This window comes from Tenrec ecaudatus, chromosome 5, assembly GCF_050624435.1.
Source record: "Tenrec ecaudatus isolate mTenEca1 chromosome 5, mTenEca1.hap1, whole genome shotgun sequence".
Lineage (NCBI taxonomy): Eukaryota > Metazoa > Chordata > Mammalia > Afrosoricida > Tenrecidae > Tenrec > Tenrec ecaudatus.
Genome location: NC_134534.1, coordinates 129,395,567 through 129,414,648, shown reverse-complemented (window position 1 = coordinate 129,414,648; position 19,082 = coordinate 129,395,567). Strand labels below are relative to the sequence as shown.

Sequence of the window (19,082 nt, the reverse complement as noted above, 5' to 3'; positions counted from 1 at the left end):
CAAACACCTAAATATTAAACAATAGAAATAGTATGCAATCTTCTCCAGACAAGAGGAGGAGAGACAATACAAGAAAACAAACTGTGGAAAAGAAGCGATGGGAAGAGAAGGCAGACCATGATAACAAGTTCCTAGCAATGTGAGCTCAAGAATGTACAAATAGAAAAGTACACAGAAACCAAGTGGATTTATCCAGGTTTTAGTTCAATATCTGAAAATCAACCAATGCAATAGTAACAGTCAAAAGAAGAAAAACCACAAAACATATTAACACAATAAAAAGCATTTCACACAATTTTATAACCATTCATGATCAATAAACCTCAGTAAACTAAGAAAATAACATATCTTTGTCAACCTGATGAACCCAAACCCAAAGTTCCAGGTACACTATCATCACAGTGATTTTGACTCCTAGTGACCCAGTACAAAGTTTTCTGTCCCTTTGGATATCTGAGGATGTAAAACTTTATGAGAGCAAATAAGCCTCACTTTTCTCCCATGGAGCCCTGGTGGGTTTGAATGCTGGCCTTTAAATTACCAGGCCAAAACATAACCTACTGCATCACCAGATGAAGAGCATCTTTAAAAACCTCGAGGGAGCATCATACTTAATGAATGAATGAAAGAATGATGAAAGAATAATATTTTCTCTCTATGCATGAGAAGGGGCAAAGACTTCTACTCTCATCTATCTTACTTAGTTAAATCCAGTGTAATCCAAAACCCAAACCAAACTCACTGCCTTCGAGTTGATGCTGACTCACATCAACCCTGTAGGACAGTGTAGAAGTTTCTTAGACTGTAACGGTGGGTTTCTTAGACTGTAACTCTTTATGGGGCTAAGAGGCCCTGTCCTAGAGAACCCGGGGATGGGTTGGTGTTTTTGAATTGCCTACCTTGTGGTTAGCAGCCTAACCACTATGCCACCAGGGCTCTGACCAGTGTAATCAGGCAAGAAACGAATGAAACAAATGATTGAAAAGGAAGTAATAAAATCATATATCCTCTCAAATAAAATGATTGCCTACATAATAAGCCCCCCCCACCACACACACACATTCTAGAACTAATCTGTGAAACCAGGAAAACATCAACAAAAATCAATTGTATTTTTATATACTAACAATAAGTAATTGGAAGCCAAGGGTTTTTAAATAAATGATTTTTAAAAGTCATGAAACTGAAATACTTAGATGTAAATACAATAAAATATGTACAGATTCTATATGTTAAAAATCATAAAACATTGATGAAAGAAAGATTTGATAAATGAAGGAAAATACTGTTTTATAGACTCAAAGGCTCACTACTATAAAGATATCAATTCTCTCCAAATTGATCTATAGCCCAAACTAAAATAAAACCCACTGCCCGTGAGTTGATTCTGCCTCACACAGGAGACCCTGTGGAGGCTTTCCGAGACTAGAACCCTGACAGGAACTGACAAGCTCCATCGTTCTCTCTTAGAGCGGCTGGTGGGTTTGAATGATCAATATTGTGGTTAGCAGCCTAATATCCAACTGATAGCACCACCAGGGCTCCTTAAATTGATTTACAGATTTAAGATCTCCCAACCTAAATCCCAACAGGATGTATGATAAAAAATATATCAAGTGGTTCTCAAAGTTATTTGGAAAGGAAAGGGGAAAAGAGTAGCCAATACGATATTGACAAAGAAATATAAAGTTGGAGAAATCATACTCTGTGACTTTCAGGCCTCTGCAAATGTACAATAATCAAGATTTAAGACACTATGGTATTGGCAAAAAGATAGCTAAGTCTAGCAAAGGAGTAGAATAGAGACCCCGTGAATTAGGTGACGGTTTAACAAGCAGATCGTGAGTTTTATTTCAGCAATTCATACCCTTTTTGTTTCAACTCATCCATTACAATCCCCCAATATGTCATTACTTATCCCACTTTCTCGGTTTTCTATTTCCATTTCTCCTTTCCTAAATCTCTGCCCCATTAATCTTAAATGGTAGCTTGTTAGGGGTGAATTCATTTCCAGGTCTGACGTGTGACTAAGGGCCATAACCTTGGAAGTTCCAGCAAGTCTTTATCTGATGAGTAAACCGGATTTGTTTTTTGATTTTGAGTTCTGTGTGTGTGCGTGTGACTTAGAGTTCTGTTCCATCTTCTTCTCCCATTCTCTCTAGGGCCTTCCAATAGAATTCTTTAATGAGTAGTTGGTAGTGGTGTTGGGCACCATCACGTTCCTCTAGGCTCAGGGTTGTGGAGACTGATATTTGTGTGGTCCACTAGTTCATGGGATTAATTATTTCCGTAGTTCCTCTGATTTCCATTATTCTTCTTTCCTCTGGACTGGAGGAGGTGGATAGTTGTGGTTTCGATGGCTGCTCATGAGTTTTTAAGAACTTAGATGCAACTCACCAAAGTAGGAAGTCTTTATGAACTATGTTATGCCAATTAACTGTGGTGTCGTCTGAGACTATGACCCAGAAAGGTATCCCTCCACAGTATTCGATTATATATAAGAAATTTTCATAACTTTTCCCTCTGTATGCTCCACCATATTCTTGCAATATATTTTCAACAAAGATTAATATAGATGTACAAGTGATTTCTGTCAAAATTATATATATTCATATAACCCCATTCTTCTACACTGCCCCCCACATCTGTTCACTCTGTTTGTCTATACAAACATCTATTCATAAATCACCATGGTTGCAGAATGTGTGAACTTCCCAGTGTGTCCCTCTGCCTCCATCATCTCTTGCCAACCTGTCTCTCACTGTATATTGCCTTCCTCCTCACCCAGGCTGACTCTTGCCTTCCCTTCCCATCCATCTCCCGCCTGCCTCTGATAACTATCAAAGAATGTTTCTTTTGGTGTGAAACTTTTTCTTGACTTTTTATCATAGTGGTGTCATATAACATGTGCCCCTTTCTGATTGATTAATTTCACTCAGCATAATGCCCTCCAGGTTCATCCACGCTATGAGATGTTTTCTTTAAAATTATGAAAAATTCATAACTGATAACTTTTCATTGGATTGTCATTCACATCCGGTGAAATGCATAGATATACAGGTACAATTTGATGGCTATTAACAAATGGATACCCCACGTAATCCATGTAAAGCACAAAGTCCCTGAAGAGTCATAAAAATAGACTTCAGGCTAGGAGGGGCAGCTCCTGGAATCCCCCAGGACCAGTGGGAAGACATTCATAAAGGACAGACCTGGAATTACCTATGTTTTTTTTTACATTTTTTCAATCTTTTTTTTGGTTATTGTTGGATTGCCTTGGGTAGCAAGCATGAGGAGAAAGCAACGGGACTGGCGGTCCTGGAGGGACTCGGGGGAGAATGAGGTGGGAGAAGAGGAGCACTGAGCAAACAACACCATAGACAGGGAACATGAGGGAATTAAAATCAACAACAAGGAGAACGTAGAGAACCTGGGGGTGCTGAACAATAGCAATCTAGCTGAGGAATTACTAAGAGGCGGAAGTAGAGCAAGCGTGATGGTGGGACAGGAGGAAGGTGAAAGGAAACAGAGGAAAGATCTAGGAAGCAGAGTTATGGATAGAAGTATAAGCATAGGTGTGTGCATATGTTAACACATTAATTCATAAAAATAGAGGTATTGGCCCATTTACATATATTTATGTGGCAATATACTGAGGTTTTGATGGGCTTGGGGCCTCTGCTCATGCGCTCCCTCTATGCAAGAACACTTTGTTCTAATAACCTGGCATTCTGTGATACTCACCCTCCTGCCACCATCACTTAAGACAAAATGGGAGCATAAGCAAATATGGTGAAGAAAGTGAATGGTGCCCAGCTATCAAAAGATATAGAGCATGGGGTCTTAAAGGCTTGAAGTTAAACAAGGGGCCATCTAGCAGAGAAGCAACAAGCCCACATGGAAGAAGCACACCAGCCTGTGCAATCATGGGTAACAGGCATCAGATGACCACAAACAAACAAACAAACAAACATGTTGTTGAGAATGAGGGAGGTTGGAGCAGAGACCCAAAGCCTATCTGTAGACAATGGGACATCCCCTCACAGAGGGGTCCCAGGGAAGAGATGAGTGCAGTTGGTTCAGTCAGGTTTCAACGCTGAGTGTTTGAGACTGCACTGTTTATGGGAGTAGAAAGCCCTGCCTTTCTCCTGTGGAGTGGCTGGCGGCTTCAAACCCGTGACCTTATGGATTATAGCCCAGCTCCTAACTGCTGCACCACCAGGGCTCCCTCCACAAAGTGAAAAGGTTTCCACTGCGAAAAATAATTTTTAAAAGAAAAAGACATGATTCAAATGATGTAAAGATATTTATTGAGCACGTATTTAACAAAGATTTGAATCCAGAATATACAAAAGAGCTCTCAAAACTCAACAAATAGATAAAAACCACAACTTATGATTTTTTTTTAATGAGCAAAACACTCAGACATGCATGCCATCGAGTTGTTTCTGACAGAGCAGACTGGCCCGTGGTGGTTCCAAGGCTGTAAAACCTTACGGAACCGACGGCCGCATCTCTACTGAGACATCTCTATTGAGACGGCCGCATCTCTACTGAGAATGCTTAGCTTCGATGCCGCCAGGGCTCCTTAGAGAAATGCAATGGAAACCACAATGAAATACCACCACAAACGTATCAAAGTGGTTGAGATTTAAAAGTTTAACAATCCTAAGTGTTGCTGAAGGGAGTCCTCGTGGCATAGTGGGTCAAGTGCTGGGCTTCATTTAGAGAGAATCAGCCATTCTTTGGGAGAAAGATGAGGTTTTCCAGTCCCATAAAGAGTGCCAGACTCGGAAATCCACAGGGGCAGCTCAACCCTGTCTGAGCGGGAATCAGCTCGATGGCAGTGAGCTTAGACGTGCTGATGAAGACATGAAGCAGTCGGAGCGCTCCTATGTAGCCGGTGGGAAAGTTACATGGCCTCGCCTCTCTGAGTAACTGTGTGATAATTTCTCATAAAGTTAAAAGATGTCGGCTAGATAACTGATCAGTCCCACTCCTAAGTATTTATCCTAGATACTTGAAAACTTAAGATTCCCCTTAAAACTTGTATGTGAATTTTCATAGCTGTATTCATAATTTCCCAAGCCAAGCATTCTTCAAGGAATGAAGGCCCAAACTGCTACCTATGTACAATGGAGTACTGTCCAACAGCACTATTGCTGTACTCAACAACTTGGAGGAATATTAAAGACGTTATGCTGAGTGAAAGAAGCCAGTCGCAAAAGGTTATGTATATATTTTATTTATATGACATTCTGGAAAAGACAAAGCTTGGTTGATGGATAACGGATCAGTGGTTTCCAGGGTTAGTGCTGAGAGCAGGGGATGGTGACATCACGATAATACAAGGGCATTTTTTTTAGTGTGATGGAGCAGTTTTGTATTCTGATTATAAAACCAAAACCAAATGCCCAACTCATGGCTGTGGTGTCAACTCCAACCCATAGCTCCCTATAAAACAGAGTAGAGCTTCCCCAGAGGGCTTCTGAGCCTGAAAATCTTTATGCACATAGACTGCCTCATCTTTCTTCCTCAGTGTGACTGGTGGGTTTGAATCCCGATCTTCTAGTTAGCAGCCAAGTGCTTAACCAATGTACCCCAGTGCTCCTACATGAACTTATGCAAGCATTTAACTTAGTAGAACTGTACACCCAAAGCACAAACGTCACTGCCATTCGGTTGATTGGGACTCAGGAATACTATAGAACAGACTAGAACCGTCCATGTTAGGAATGAGACTGTAAATCTTTACAGGTGTAGAAAGCCTCATCTTTCGCCAAAGGAGCAGCTGGTGATTTCAAACTGCTTACCTTGAGGCCAGCAAGCTAACAGCTTAACCACCATTCTACTAGGGCCCCTTCAACCGTATCCTTAAAAAAAGTCAGTATCACTGTATGTTAACTTAAAAAGTGAAATTTAAGGAAAAATATAATTTTTAAAGATCACTTTATTGGGGGTTCTTACACCTCTTATAACAATACATATCAGTTGTATCAAGCATGTTTGTATATATGTTGCCATCATCAATTTCTAAACATTTGAGCCCTTGGTATCAGCTCCTTTCCCCACTCCCTCCCTCATCTCCCATCCTCATGCCCCTTGATAAGTTATTATTATTTTCATATCTTACACCAACCGCTGTCTCCCTTCACCCATGCTTCTGTTGTTTGTCCCCCTGGGAGTGGGGTGAGGGGGGAGTGGGTGGTATGTATCAATCTATGCGATTGGTTTCCTCTTCCTCCCCTCCACCCACTTTCCCCTACCCTCTTGGTATCTCTACTCCCGTTTCTGCTCCGAAGGGGTTTATCTGACCTGGATTCTGGATGTCCTGAGCAATTACCTGTACCAGTGCACATGCTCTGGTCTAGCCAGAACTGAAAGGTAGGGCTGGGGTCATGAGAGTGGGGAGTACGGAAGCCTCAAAGAACCAGAGGAATATTTTTGTGTTTTTCATCGGGGCTATGATGTGCCCTGGTTGACAAATGAAACATTTTAAGAAGAGTGACAACATGTTACATGAGAGAATCAAACATGACAAGAAGCAAAAACCTGTCCGGCAGTGATTATTTCATAGGTAACGCTGAAGAGCAAAGTAGTAAGAATCAAAAGAGAAACCAGCTATTGCCTTCAGTCGCGAACCTCAGACTTCAGTGCAGGTAAGAAGTAGCTGGAACATTTGTTAGAACTGCTGTCTTGGGGGCCTCAGGGTCCCCTGCCCCCAGCCCCTTTGAAGAACCCTTGGCTGGAGAGACAAGCAGAAAAGAGATCGGCTGCTCCGTTACCTCAGCCACATAGGTGTGGTCCTCGCACGGAGACCGCACTTCAAAATGCCCACTTAAACCCAAGCTGGCCCGGCTCCAACAAATCAAAGCTGATGCTTCTGGATTCTGTTAAGGAATTAGGACCGAATTTTCCTTCAGAGAGTGTACATTTGCCTTGCTGAGGCTTGTAAAATGAGATCATAAACCCGCCCCCCTATAGCACGACCAGAGCCATTCAAGTGAGATTCCTTGAGTTTTCCTAGGCACCCACCAAAAAGCACGTGCCTTAAAAATAGTTTGGCAATTAAAATTACATGTTATTGGTGGGGGATTAAGACAGTTCATTCGGGCTGGGTGAAGGTTCATTAAGTCGGTTTATTCAGGCTGGGTGAAGGTACTCAGTTTTGGAGGCTGGGGTGTCATGTCATGTCAAAGGTACCACGGAGAAGATTCTTTCTACCCTTCAGTTGCCGTTTGATACCAGCCTGACATTACTCATACCCAAATCTCATTTCCATGGCACTTTGTAAAGAGGGGAAAAGTGAATTTAAGTCCTCGGCTCCTGAACACTCATGGCCCTACGTTGATGATGGCCATTAAGCTGCTCTCTAAGGTGTCAATATTTTCCAAAGTGTGCAAAGTGAGAAAGAGGTAGGTGTTTAGAGATTCAAATGACAGGAATTGCTGCAGCATCCTGCCGTCTCTGCAGGGGCTCCTTCTTTGTGAGATGACAGAACAGCCAAGCCTGCAGCCTGGCATTCCCTCTGACCCAGGGAGACCCCAGGTGCATGGCGTAGACCTGAGCGCCACAGGGTTTTCAGTGGCCAAGTTTTCAGAACTAGATCACCAGGCCTTTCTCCCAACGCACCACTGGATGGACTTTTGATCAGAAGCTGACTGCATTCACTCTTTGATCCACTGTGGTAGTTCACTGTGAGGTGAACTTGAATTTGCATGAAAGTGTAGGGGTGGAGTCCAACTTGTTAATCAGTCATAGCCTAATGATGCCTCCTTGGGGGAAGGCCTTCTTAGACTGGGGAAACAGAGCTTCTCTCACTGCTTCCTGGTTGCTGAGACTCGGTGTCTGCCTCCAGAGGCAGCCGTATGAGGGCTGCCCGCTCTGTGAGCTGTCAGCATCCTATCAAGTTGCCATGGACCTTCGAGCCACGCAACTGTGCCTATGATCTTCCTGCATCCCGCTTCCGTTTTCTGCAGCATCAGCCTGCAGCTATGGGGTCTGAAGCGGTCCCCCGGCTAGTGTTGGACCTCCGGATGTGGGTTGAACTGGGATGCGATGACATCTTGATATGAAACTACTTGATTTAAATTATTTCTTGTACAGAGATGAGTGCCACTGGGTTTGTTTCTCTGGACCACCCAGCTCAACACACCCGCACAGGAGGAGAGAGCAGCTCTGGTGTTTTGGGGCTTCAAGTGGAGCAGTGAGTTTGGCAGAGCAGCAGGGCAGAATGGTGACAGGAAGGGAGGATGTGTAGGCCTGCCCTATTTTGCCCTCGTTACCCTAGAGAACAGGAAACCCAGGCCGGCAGGCTGTTTAGGAAGAGCAATATCAAAAGTACAAAACATGTGTCGGTGACCTCTTGCCTCAGCAGAGCCCTGCACGCTCCTCAGTATCCTCGGGCCCCATTGCAATCTGTGTAGGCTTGGCTTGGTGTCTCCGGCTGCTCCCAGCCCTGAGTGCTTGCTGTTCCCAAGAAAGTGAAGCCCTGCCTGCCTGAGGCGCTCATTCCTGGGTGTTGCTTGGCTCTGCTGACTGCCCCTGACCCTCTGTAATAGGCAAAGTCTGTGTGAAAATACTTCCATGCCTCCTTTCCGGGCCCCCCTAGTTCTGTGGCTGTAAGCCTTCATCTCTCCAACACACACCTTCCCCATTTCTAAGCCCCAAGAATGACACAAGCTGTCTTTACAACTGTTTTTACTCAACTCGCAGGTACCTGGTTCTTACCCTAGGCTGTTCTAGACATTATAGATTCTGCTGCGGTCAAGAAGAGACTAACGGCTTTTGTGTGTGGCAACCAACAACCACTAGAACCAGGCCCAGGCACTTCCACTGGCAAGCTTCACTTGACTGGCATTTTCCACACCCCGCCCCCAAGACTTCAGCATGCTAAAGCCAAGGAGGCGTGCACCTTAACAATGAGAGATGGCACATAGTGCAATCATACATTTGTCCCATTCTCCCCAATCCCTTTGAAGCCATAGGGCCTTTTATGAGTTGGTACAGTCTAGATAGATGGCAGTTTGGTTTGGCCTTGATCTTTTGAAAGGATCTGCCTTTTCTTAAATGGCAACTTTCCAGAAACTATTCCTCTTTCCTGCCCCTACCACGTCCTCAAGAATCTCTATTAAAACGACTGTCTTTCTGCAATTGAAGTCCTTAGCTTCTCCCCTTGAGAATAAGGCTCCCTCTCTGGAGTAATTTGGTTTACTGCCAAATAAAATTTTTCTTAAAAGTTTCATATCTCACACTCCCTGTAAGGAATTCCTACTGAGAAGACATATGGAGCTACGCTAGAGCCCTGGAGCTGGAGGAGCCATATGGAGACCCCTGCCAGTGCTGAGAGTCTTCCACCGCCACACTACTGGATACAGAAGAGTTCCCCCGGCCTGCCCTGTGATCTTCCTGCATTCAGCATCATTGCATGCATTTCGTGAGTCCGAAGAGGACTTTATAGATTGGCTCCTGGTAGAGTGACACAGCCGTGCCGCCAGTATAGCAATGCACCACCATTAACGTTAGAAGGAATCAAGGACCGTGTTCTCTACGTCTTGAAACTCTGTGGTAAGATTGACCCCGAAAAGCTTTCAGTGAACTCCCATTTTATGAAAGACCCGGCCTTAGACAATTTGTACCAAGTGGAGATTATCATGGCCATGGAGGAGAAATTCGGATTTGAAATTCCGGATATAGATGTGGAAAAGTTAATGTGTCCACAAGAAATTGTAGATTACATTGCAGATAAGAAGGGTGTGTGTGAATGATGTAGCAGACCACCTTTCTTCCCTGTGAGAAGATTCGGATGACTCTGGCGAGTGTCTAGAAGGAAGGGGACCTATCAGCACCTTTGCTGACATTAACAGAGTAATTCTGTTGGACTTGCATTTGAGTTGTCTTAAGTGTTTTGCCCTTTGAAAATAAATCTATAAAACTAAAAAAAAAAAAAGTCCATATCTCAACTCCAGAAGCTGTCATGAGGAGATTCATGGAAGTCCTTGGTATAGTGTTTGTTTCCTGCTCAAAACTCAAACACTTGCTGCCCTCGAATCAATTCTGATCCATAGAAATCCTACAGGACAGGGTAGACCCGCCCCTGTGGGTTTCCAAGGCTGTAAATCTTTATGAAAGTAGAAAGTCTCATCTTTCTCCTACAGAGCAACTGGTGGCTTCAAACTGCTCACCTAATAGTTAGAAGCCCAATTCTTTACCTGCTATGCCACCAGGGATGTCTGCCCCCTGGTCAATGCCCAGTATGTATCAACAACTGCAGTGGTGATCCCCCTGTATCCATTAGAACCAAACCAAAAACCAGACTCACTGCCACCGAGTTGATGCTGACTCAATAGTAACTCTATAGGGCAGGGCAGACTGCTTCTGTAAGTTTCTGTGACTGTCACAGTTAGAGTAGAAACCCCTATTTTCTCCCTCGGAGTGGCCGGTGGTTTTGAATTGCTGACTTTGTGGATTGCAGCCCAACAAGGACTCCAATCAGGAGCTGTAATTCAGACTGGGGAGAAAAGGCCTGCTGGCTTAGTGAGTTACTTATTGGGCTGCTAACCACAAGGGCAACAGTTCAAACTCGCCAGCTATTGCGAGGGAAAAATATGAGGCTTTCTTTTCCCATAAAGATTTACAATCTCGGAAACCCACAGGCCAGTTCTACTTTGTTCGAAAGAGGCTCAATCTTCAGCAGTGAGAGAGAAATGCCGACCTCAGGCTGGCTGCAGAGTCGTCAAGTTCCAGTAGATGGCAGCAGCTGCAGACACATCCTTGCGAGAGCCTGGCCAAGGGGCGGAGGGATGGGCTGATGAATGGGGAGGCTTAGACTCTTATCCTCTGGATCACAACAAAAGCCTGTTCTTTCCAAGGAGCATCTCCTGAAAGGGGAGCTCCTTATCTTATCATGCCGTCTCTGGCTTTGCCCTTTCAAACGCTGCCACTTAACACCCTGCAGCAGGGAGACTAGTCCTTCCAGGTCCTGCAGGACAAACCTGAGGCTCCAACTTGCTAAATGTTAGAGCTGAAGTGACTGCTAATTAATTGAGTTCATAGGATTGGAAAGCCCAAGCTGTACCGGGACCAGGCACTAATGAATATTCAGGCAGGCAAGAAGACCCAGGAGCAGGTCTACAAAGCCCTCCTGGGCTCCAACAGACTGGGGTACCAGGCTCACACAAGAGGAGAAGCCAGATGATTGTACTTTAATGTGACAGGCCTCAGCTCTCACAGGACAGGGAACCCTACCCCCAAGAACTGGTTGGCCTGAATTTGGCCTTAGCCCTTTAAGTCGTGATCCTGATGGTCCACTTCAGCATTTTCCAGATACATCCAAGTCTGCTCTAGGGTCCAGAGGCGGGTAGTAACTTGACAAGGCTTCCAGAGAGTTAGGCACAACCTGAAAGTGAACGGAGTCCTCTACTTGTGTAGCGTTGTCGCCCTGCTTTATCATGCCCAGTGCTTGGCTGGGTGTGTGCTGAGAAGTGAAGTTGATAAAATATGTAGTGTAGCCCCAAAGGACTGCAGCTGGTATTATTGGTCCCTAGCCCAGCTGTCTAGAACATCAAGGAGCCCTGGTGGTGTTGTAGGTTAAGCACTGGGCTGCTAGTGACAAGGTCAGCAGGTTGAACGCCCCCAAATACTCCAAAGGAGCGAGATGACAGCCGTGGAAATCCAATGGAGATAGGGTCGCTGGGAGAAGGCATCGATTCGCTGGCAAGGAGATGTTATGCTGGGTACGTGACACCACCCACAACCACAGTTAATGTGGATGGGCCATGTGCCACTGCTCAAGCTCATGATCTGGATCAGCCCATTTAATCCTCGCCATGGCTGCTAACGACTATTCCGCTTTGAGGATGAAGGTCTGCCTGACCCAAGCCATGGCATTTTCCATTGCCACATGTGCATGTGGAGTTGGACACTGACTAAGGAAGACTGGAAATGAATCTATGTGCTTGAATTGTGCTGGAGAAGAATATTGAAAGTGCCACGAACTGCTACAAGGGCAAACCAATCTGTCTTGGAAGAAGTAAGGTCAGAGTGCTCCTTAGAGGCAAGGATGGTGAGACTTTGTCTCCCATACTTTGGACATGTCAGGACAGACCAGGCCCTGGAGACTTAAAGCATGCTTAGTAATGTCGGGGGTGCAGCTAACAAGAGGAAGTCCTTCGATGAGATGGATAGGCACTGGCTGCAATGATAGACTGAAGGAACAACTGTGAAGACGGCACAGGGCCGGGCAGTGTTTCATTCTGCTGTGCATAAGGTTGCTATGGGTCAGAACCAACTCAATGCACCTAACCACTACCCCTCCTGGCAGGTACTATCAGTATCTTCATTCCGTATGTGTGGAAATTAAGGGCATTGAGCAGCCTTCTCAGTGTAAGTAAGCCCCAATGAACAGAACTGAACCTTTGCTTTGTGAAGGAAGGTAATCAAAGGAGGTCTCACGTTGACTTTTGTTCTAACTTGCCTGCCAGGGCTGCAGGGCTACAGGAGGCTCAATTGATTGATGGTCCTTTGAGACCAAGGGGAGTCAGGAGTCAGGAGTCAGGAACCAAGAGCCAGAATCCCGTTCTGCTGGGGTTCTGTTGGCCTCACAGAGTGTCAACCTTTCTCCCCTGTCTAGACTCACAGGTACCTTCATAGGCAGGTGACATATGACCCAGCAAACAGAGGTAAAACTGGCGTGGGGACAGCATCTGATCTCCTCTGACTTTACAATGGAGGAGAATCAAACTCAACATCAGCATCAGCCCTAGGCTTAGTCCTGTGAAGTGGAAGTCTGATACTCCTTCACCGTCCAACTTTATTTACCCCTTCTGACCCGAACCCTCTCTCCACCACACTTTCTACCTTCAACGTCCCTGATGGACTCAATGACCGTTGCATTGGCCCCACAGAACTCACAGACCATACTCACAATTATGAGACTCATTAGGGACGTTAGGAAGGTGCAACTCAGGGTCAGAAATGCTCAGGATGCAGTTCTTCCATCAAAGTTGCTTTTTATCAGCCATGTCCACAGGTATGCTCTTCTCTGTTCTTTAACTTCTCAGTCACATGGCCCCTTGGCCTCTGCCATGATTGAGCAATGTTCCAAAGCTCTCAGGTCCGCAGCACCCCATACCACCATTCTCAGCCCAAAGACACTCCACTCTCGTCCCAAGGTTTGCCAAACCTAGGTCCCCAGCCACATCTCCAGGAGACATTCTATTCATATCTGGGCCCTCCTTTCATGACATTTACTATTTTAGACTCCAGGAAAGTCACTAAACTTCCTCAGTTTTCTGATCTGTAAAGTGATGATGATACTACCTCACCTGGTAAACTATACAGACAACAGCACAGCCCCTGGCACGGCACTGATGCTCAAGAAATGCATTTAGGTACTCCTGAACTTTCTTTCCACAAAGCCCCATGCCCTAGCTTTCCCATTCCTGAAAAGAAAATCTCCTGGTTCTATACTCTGGACAGTCTTTCAAAGGAATTCATTCCAATCGTGAAAGCTAATTCACACACACACACACACACACGCACGCACGCACACACATGCACGCACGCGCACACACACACGCACACACACTCACACACACACGCGCACACACACACGCACACACACGCACACACACATATTTGGGAAATGGTGGTTTTATGTTTTTCCTCAAGTATAAGATTTGGAGGGCTCTCAGACATAATTCAGGTATCTGGCATTTGACGGGATACCCCCCAAAACTCAAAATTTTGATTGGACGGAGAACAGCTTTTGTAGTATGATTTCCCCCCATTAGGCCAGCATTGAGTAACTTGTTCTGAGTTAGTGCACCCAGTGGCATTGCCTGGGAAGGTTCTCTCTGCTCACAGTGAATTTTTTCATTAAAATAGTTTCATTCAAATCTTGTTTTATGTGATCACCGATTTAAGAGAACAGTGTGGCTGTGAATTTTTTGTTTCCTGCACAGGAAAAATGCTGCAGAAACTGTTGTGATGTTGAACACAGCTTCAAGGACCGTGCTATGGGAAAAACTCAAGGGTATGAGTGAGTGTTTTCCTCCTTTCAGAAAAGGTGAAATATCAGTTGGTGACAAACCTTGTTCAAGACATCCATCAGCTTCCCTAATGTATGAAAATGTCTTGTAGTGCATTTGGAGTACATTCTACCAGGTCAGACTGTTAATCGAGTTTTCTATTTACACAATCTGAGAAGTTTGCATTAAAAAGGCCTGATTTGTTGCAGACAAATTTTGTCATCACAACAATAAACCTGCTCATGCAACCATCTCAGTGCACCAGTTTTTGGCCAAAAACCAGCATGCCTCTCTTACCCCAAGCACCTTACTCACCTGACCTTGCTCCGTGCAGTGTCTTTTTGTTTCCCTGACTGCATAAGGACAGGAAAGGACAGTGATTTGAGGACATAGAAGAGGAGACAAAAAAAATGAGGGAGATGCTGTTAGCCAAGAGTGTTTCTAAGAAAATGTTCTGAAAATGATGATGGCCACAAATGTATAAATGTGCTTGACACAGTGGATGGATGGATAGATGGATTATGATAAGAGTTGTATGAGACCCTAGTCAAATGATTTTTTTAAATGTTTCTAAGATTTGACAAATGTATTGTGTCATGGAGAGTACTTTGAAGTTGATAAGGGTGTTTTGTAAAAAAAAAAACCCACCTTAAATATATAGCTTTAGAAAAAAATTCCATTTTGGGTAGTATCTCCTAATATATGGGGGTACTCCCATAAATAAAAAGCTACATAGCTCAGTTGTTGGAGAAAACACTGAGTTGTAGTATGAGACACTGTCATTTTAAAGAACTTTCTTCTCTTCTCCCCCTACACACACACACACACACACACACACACACACACACGGAGAGAGACACACACAGAGTGAAAAAAACAAAGGTAGAGACGTTTTGAGAGAGAGACATGATTTTTTCTCTCTGCAGTCATTCCCTTGTGTGTAAAATGTCCAATTACTACTAATGGCTCTATGTGAAGTGCTTACAGCAGTCCCTGGCATAGGAAGGGTTAGTTGTATTAATACCAGGTGGTCTTCACTCTACTGTGAAAAACCAAAGCCAAAAGGCCAAAGGCAGTGCTATTGAGTCGGTTCTGACTCATGGAGACCCTACAGGACAAAGCAAAGGAGCCCATGGGCTTTCCAGAGCTGTAATCTTCATAGATCAGATGGTCTCAGTTGTCTTCCTCGGCAACATTCAAGAATTCAAACTGCTGAGATTGTGGTTCCCAGTCAAGTGCTTAAACCATTGCATCACTAGACTGTCATAAACCTTGTGATGACTTATGAGCCCTAGGAATGCCTTAAGGGAACCCCACTGGCTCCTGGTGGGTGCGTGTGCATCCTAGAACTCCACTGGCTTTTCAATGGCTGCAGCTTTTAGGGACGCTTGCCAGCCAGGATTTCCTTCCAGGGTGCCCCTGGGAGTATTTTAACCTCCAGTGAGCAGTCTGTGCATTAGCCATTTGCACAACCCAGGGGCTTCGAGAACTGTGATGTAACAATGAATGATAGATAGTCTTTCTGTTCAAACCAGTACTTGAAGGAATCCATGCACAGTTGTGAAATCTTGGTGATTTCACAGTTGGAGTAGGGACAGATGTCACTCTATGTAGCTTGTACCGTATAGCTTGGCATAAAGTTGCCTGAGGTAGTTTGAAGGACACAGGGTTAGAGAAGATGTAGTGCTCACCAACCTTGAGGCTAAGTGACCTCAGACAAGGTCAGACATCTATGAAACTGAAACCATGTACAGAGTTCAATAGCAACCAAATGACATTGTATCAAAGGCTCTTACTCCTACCACTACTAAATGGGCTTCATGGAAGTGGCCTTGGAACACTGAACAATTTCTTCCCTTCCCTCAGTTCACAACTTCCAAACTCAACATCTCATACTTCAATAAATGCTGCGGGGAGACTGGGATCCTGGCAGCACAGGATTCCCGGAAGCTGGTTCCCAAGCCATTTTGGCTTAAGGATCCTTTGATCTTAGCTTGGGAAGAGGTTACATGCAGGCTGACAGTTAGGTTGCTAAGAAAGGAAGGTGCCATGCTTTATTCTTGTTCTTTTATATGCATCCTGCTGGCACAAAACTGGAGAAGTACTTGTTAAAAACATTTTGATTCTGACTCAGAGTGACCCTATAGGGCAGCGCAGAGCTGCCCCTTCCTATTTCTAAGACTGTAAATCTGTATGGGAGTAGAAAACCTCATGCTTCTCCCAGTGAGCAACTGATGGGTGAGTTCTACCTGCTGACCTGGTAATTAACAACCTGTTGCTTAAGCCACTGTGCCACCTGCACTCCTCAATGTTACATGAGGGGATTGCTATTGTTTCTTCTTTAACCTCCCTGGAGGTCTAATTATGTCAGTAATTTTGTTAGTTGAAAGGCAAAGAGATAAATGGCTCAGCGAGCCTCACCTTTCTTGTCTCTTGCTCTTTCATCATCGGACCAGTGTGCAGCTGCCTTGCTTGGTCTGTGCCTCAATTTGCAAGCTACACTACCTGTGGGACACCTAACCCATGGACTGTGTCGCTGTAATTTGAGGTTCCTTAAGGGACTTCTCTGCAGTGTAATCCCGAGGGTGGCTTGGGGTTACCGCTTCTGACAGTTAACATTTACCCCAAGCCACGCTTGTGATTACCGCCGGGGGGGTTAAATGAATTAATTGCTATTGAAATTATATACAGAAAACATACACCAATTCAACAATTCCCACCTGGGCCATTCAGTGACACTGCTTCTATCCTTCAAACGGAGAACCATTCTCCCCCTGCTCTGCCCTTTCTTTCTGCATGTTCCCAGAGACACACAGTGCAGCTCTGGAACGAGGGAGGCTGGGAGGCATATCTGCTTGCCTGACCGTCGGGTTCAGGACTCACTTCAGCACGTTTAATGATACAGTAGTAACTTCTTACAATTCCACGTGTGTCTGCAGACTCCCTTTTGCCTTTGCAAATGACCATTTGCTTGTATGCTTCATATTTATGAAGTGTATACCTGGCTACAGGTCTTTGCAGGTGAGGTCCCTGCTGCTGGTGCCTCCGTATGCTTAAAGAGCTCACCTCAAACCAGGCTTTCTGGGCAGAGAGCCGGTCCTGGAGCTTTCAGATCCTGCAGCTAGGCAATCCCTGGAGCCCTGCCCGTTTTCTTTTTTTCTTTCTGGGCACTTGCCTTAGTTTGAAATTACACCTTTGTGCAGAGGGTGTGGTAGCTGAAATAACATTTCCCTGCAGTAAACTTCCCCAGTCCTTGAGTCTGACCTGACCTTGTGACATAAAGTGAGGCCTACTCCCTCTTGGAACGCTGCCCTAGGGCAATGGGCAGACTGCAGGCGTGCTGATTTCTGAGACGTGTGGTGGGTCTGGGGGAGAATTCGCACCTTCCGTGTGGACCCTGGGTTCCATTCCTGGCTTGTCTGTCCGTGATGGCCTGAGTGTTGCTGCGATGCTGAGCAGCTTTCAGCAGAGTGTCTGGTCTTGTATGGAAGCGAAGGCCTGCTGGTCTGCATTCAGAAATCAGCCCATTGAAACCTTTCACTGCCATGTTGTGCAGACAGTCGTCATGAGTCATCACAATGACAGGTCATCACACCAAAAAGGTGAGCACCAGCATGAAAATCCTGTGGCAAACGGGGAAATAGCCTCAGGAGAGAGATTTTTGGTGTATGAAGAGGTGATTCCACCCCTTCAGTACAGCAAGGTTCTGGATTTCTCTCATGCCAGCTCTGTGCTATATAGAGGATGTATGGGAAGCTTAAATACTTCAGCCTAGTGTGGTGGTTTGTATGTGTTAGTTGAAGCTATAGACTAGGGCCAGTCAGTTGCCCAATTTAGGAATTTCGGTTCAAGGAGCAGTTGGCTTGCTTTTAATGAGAAAGTCCCACTTCCAGAGGCCGTGATTTGCCTTCTGGGCAATCCAGTCTTTGATAATAAACACACTTAACAGTGGAAATGCCTTTTCAATGCTGAACTGAGGATTTTAAAAAGTGGTCACAATGGCTGTTGCCTGTGTGCTCTCCTTGGTTACATCACAGCTGTTAAGATAGGTGGTGTGGTCAGATGCCCCAGCCGGGACTTATTTCTCATAGCTGGAGACTTTTTTCATTGTCGAGCATGGGGCAGGAAAACGGGGATCCTCAGCATGGACTCTTCTGGAGAGTTCCGGAGGCACAGGCTTGGTTTCCAGAGGCGGCCTCTGACTGTCACCATTTTTCCCAAGAACATTTTGGATAAACTGTTTCAGCTATGTTTGTTAATAAATATTTTTAAAATAATCTGTCTAATATGTGTGACTCAATTTGGTTGTGCAAGAAAAGTTGTCAAGATTCCAGACACCATATTGATTCCTCTTGGTAACTGGCGGGTCAATATAAGCTCCTGAACTTGATTTTACCCCATTGGGTCTCCAGAGGGAGAACTGGGGTGTTGTTCTTCGGTTTGAGCTCCCAGCCAGGAAGGGGTGGTACACCTCGGTCGGGGGTTACACCTGGATTGGCCTATTTAAACCAGGTGAATTTGATTCAGTCAATGGGGTCAACCAGTATTGTCAACCATGCTTCCCAACAGGGGCCCTGAAATTCTGAAAGTTTTCTCTCGGCGCTCTCTCCCAGCGGCTGCTATATAATGCAGTGTGGTTGGGATGCAGTCCCAGACCAGCCAAGCCTCGGTCCCACAACTGCCATGGACTCTGTCAGGCTTGTGTTCCATTCACTGTAAAACCTGAAACTGCTTCTACCTTTCATAAAACTTACTTGGATCACAAGCCAGACTTCGACGTGAATTCTTTCTCGCGCAAAGCCCAGGACCGAGGTACATCTCTCCCAGGAGAGAGATTTAACATATGGTTCCATGACTCAGATACTTAAGGTTGAAGAAACAACGGTTGGACTTTAAAACTGCACTGTGAGTGATTTGGAAAGGACACCAGCCTTGATTTATCCTGTCTATTGCAGAAACGCCATCCCTTCATGTCTGTATTTCTATCTCTGCTCCCTATTTTTAGGAGAGGCAGGTCTGTCTTTCTGTGTTTCCGAGCTTTTATGTACATCC

The 19,082-nt window shown here is 45.0% G+C and overlaps 1 pseudogene; it reads left to right on the top strand.

The window, feature by feature from the left end:
- The first annotated feature begins 6,534 nt into the window (after nucleotides 1-6,534).
- On the top strand, nucleotides 6,535-9,767 carry LOC142449251 (acyl carrier protein, mitochondrial pseudogene; annotated as a pseudogene).
- Nucleotides 9,768-19,082: the final 9,315 nt, after the last annotated feature.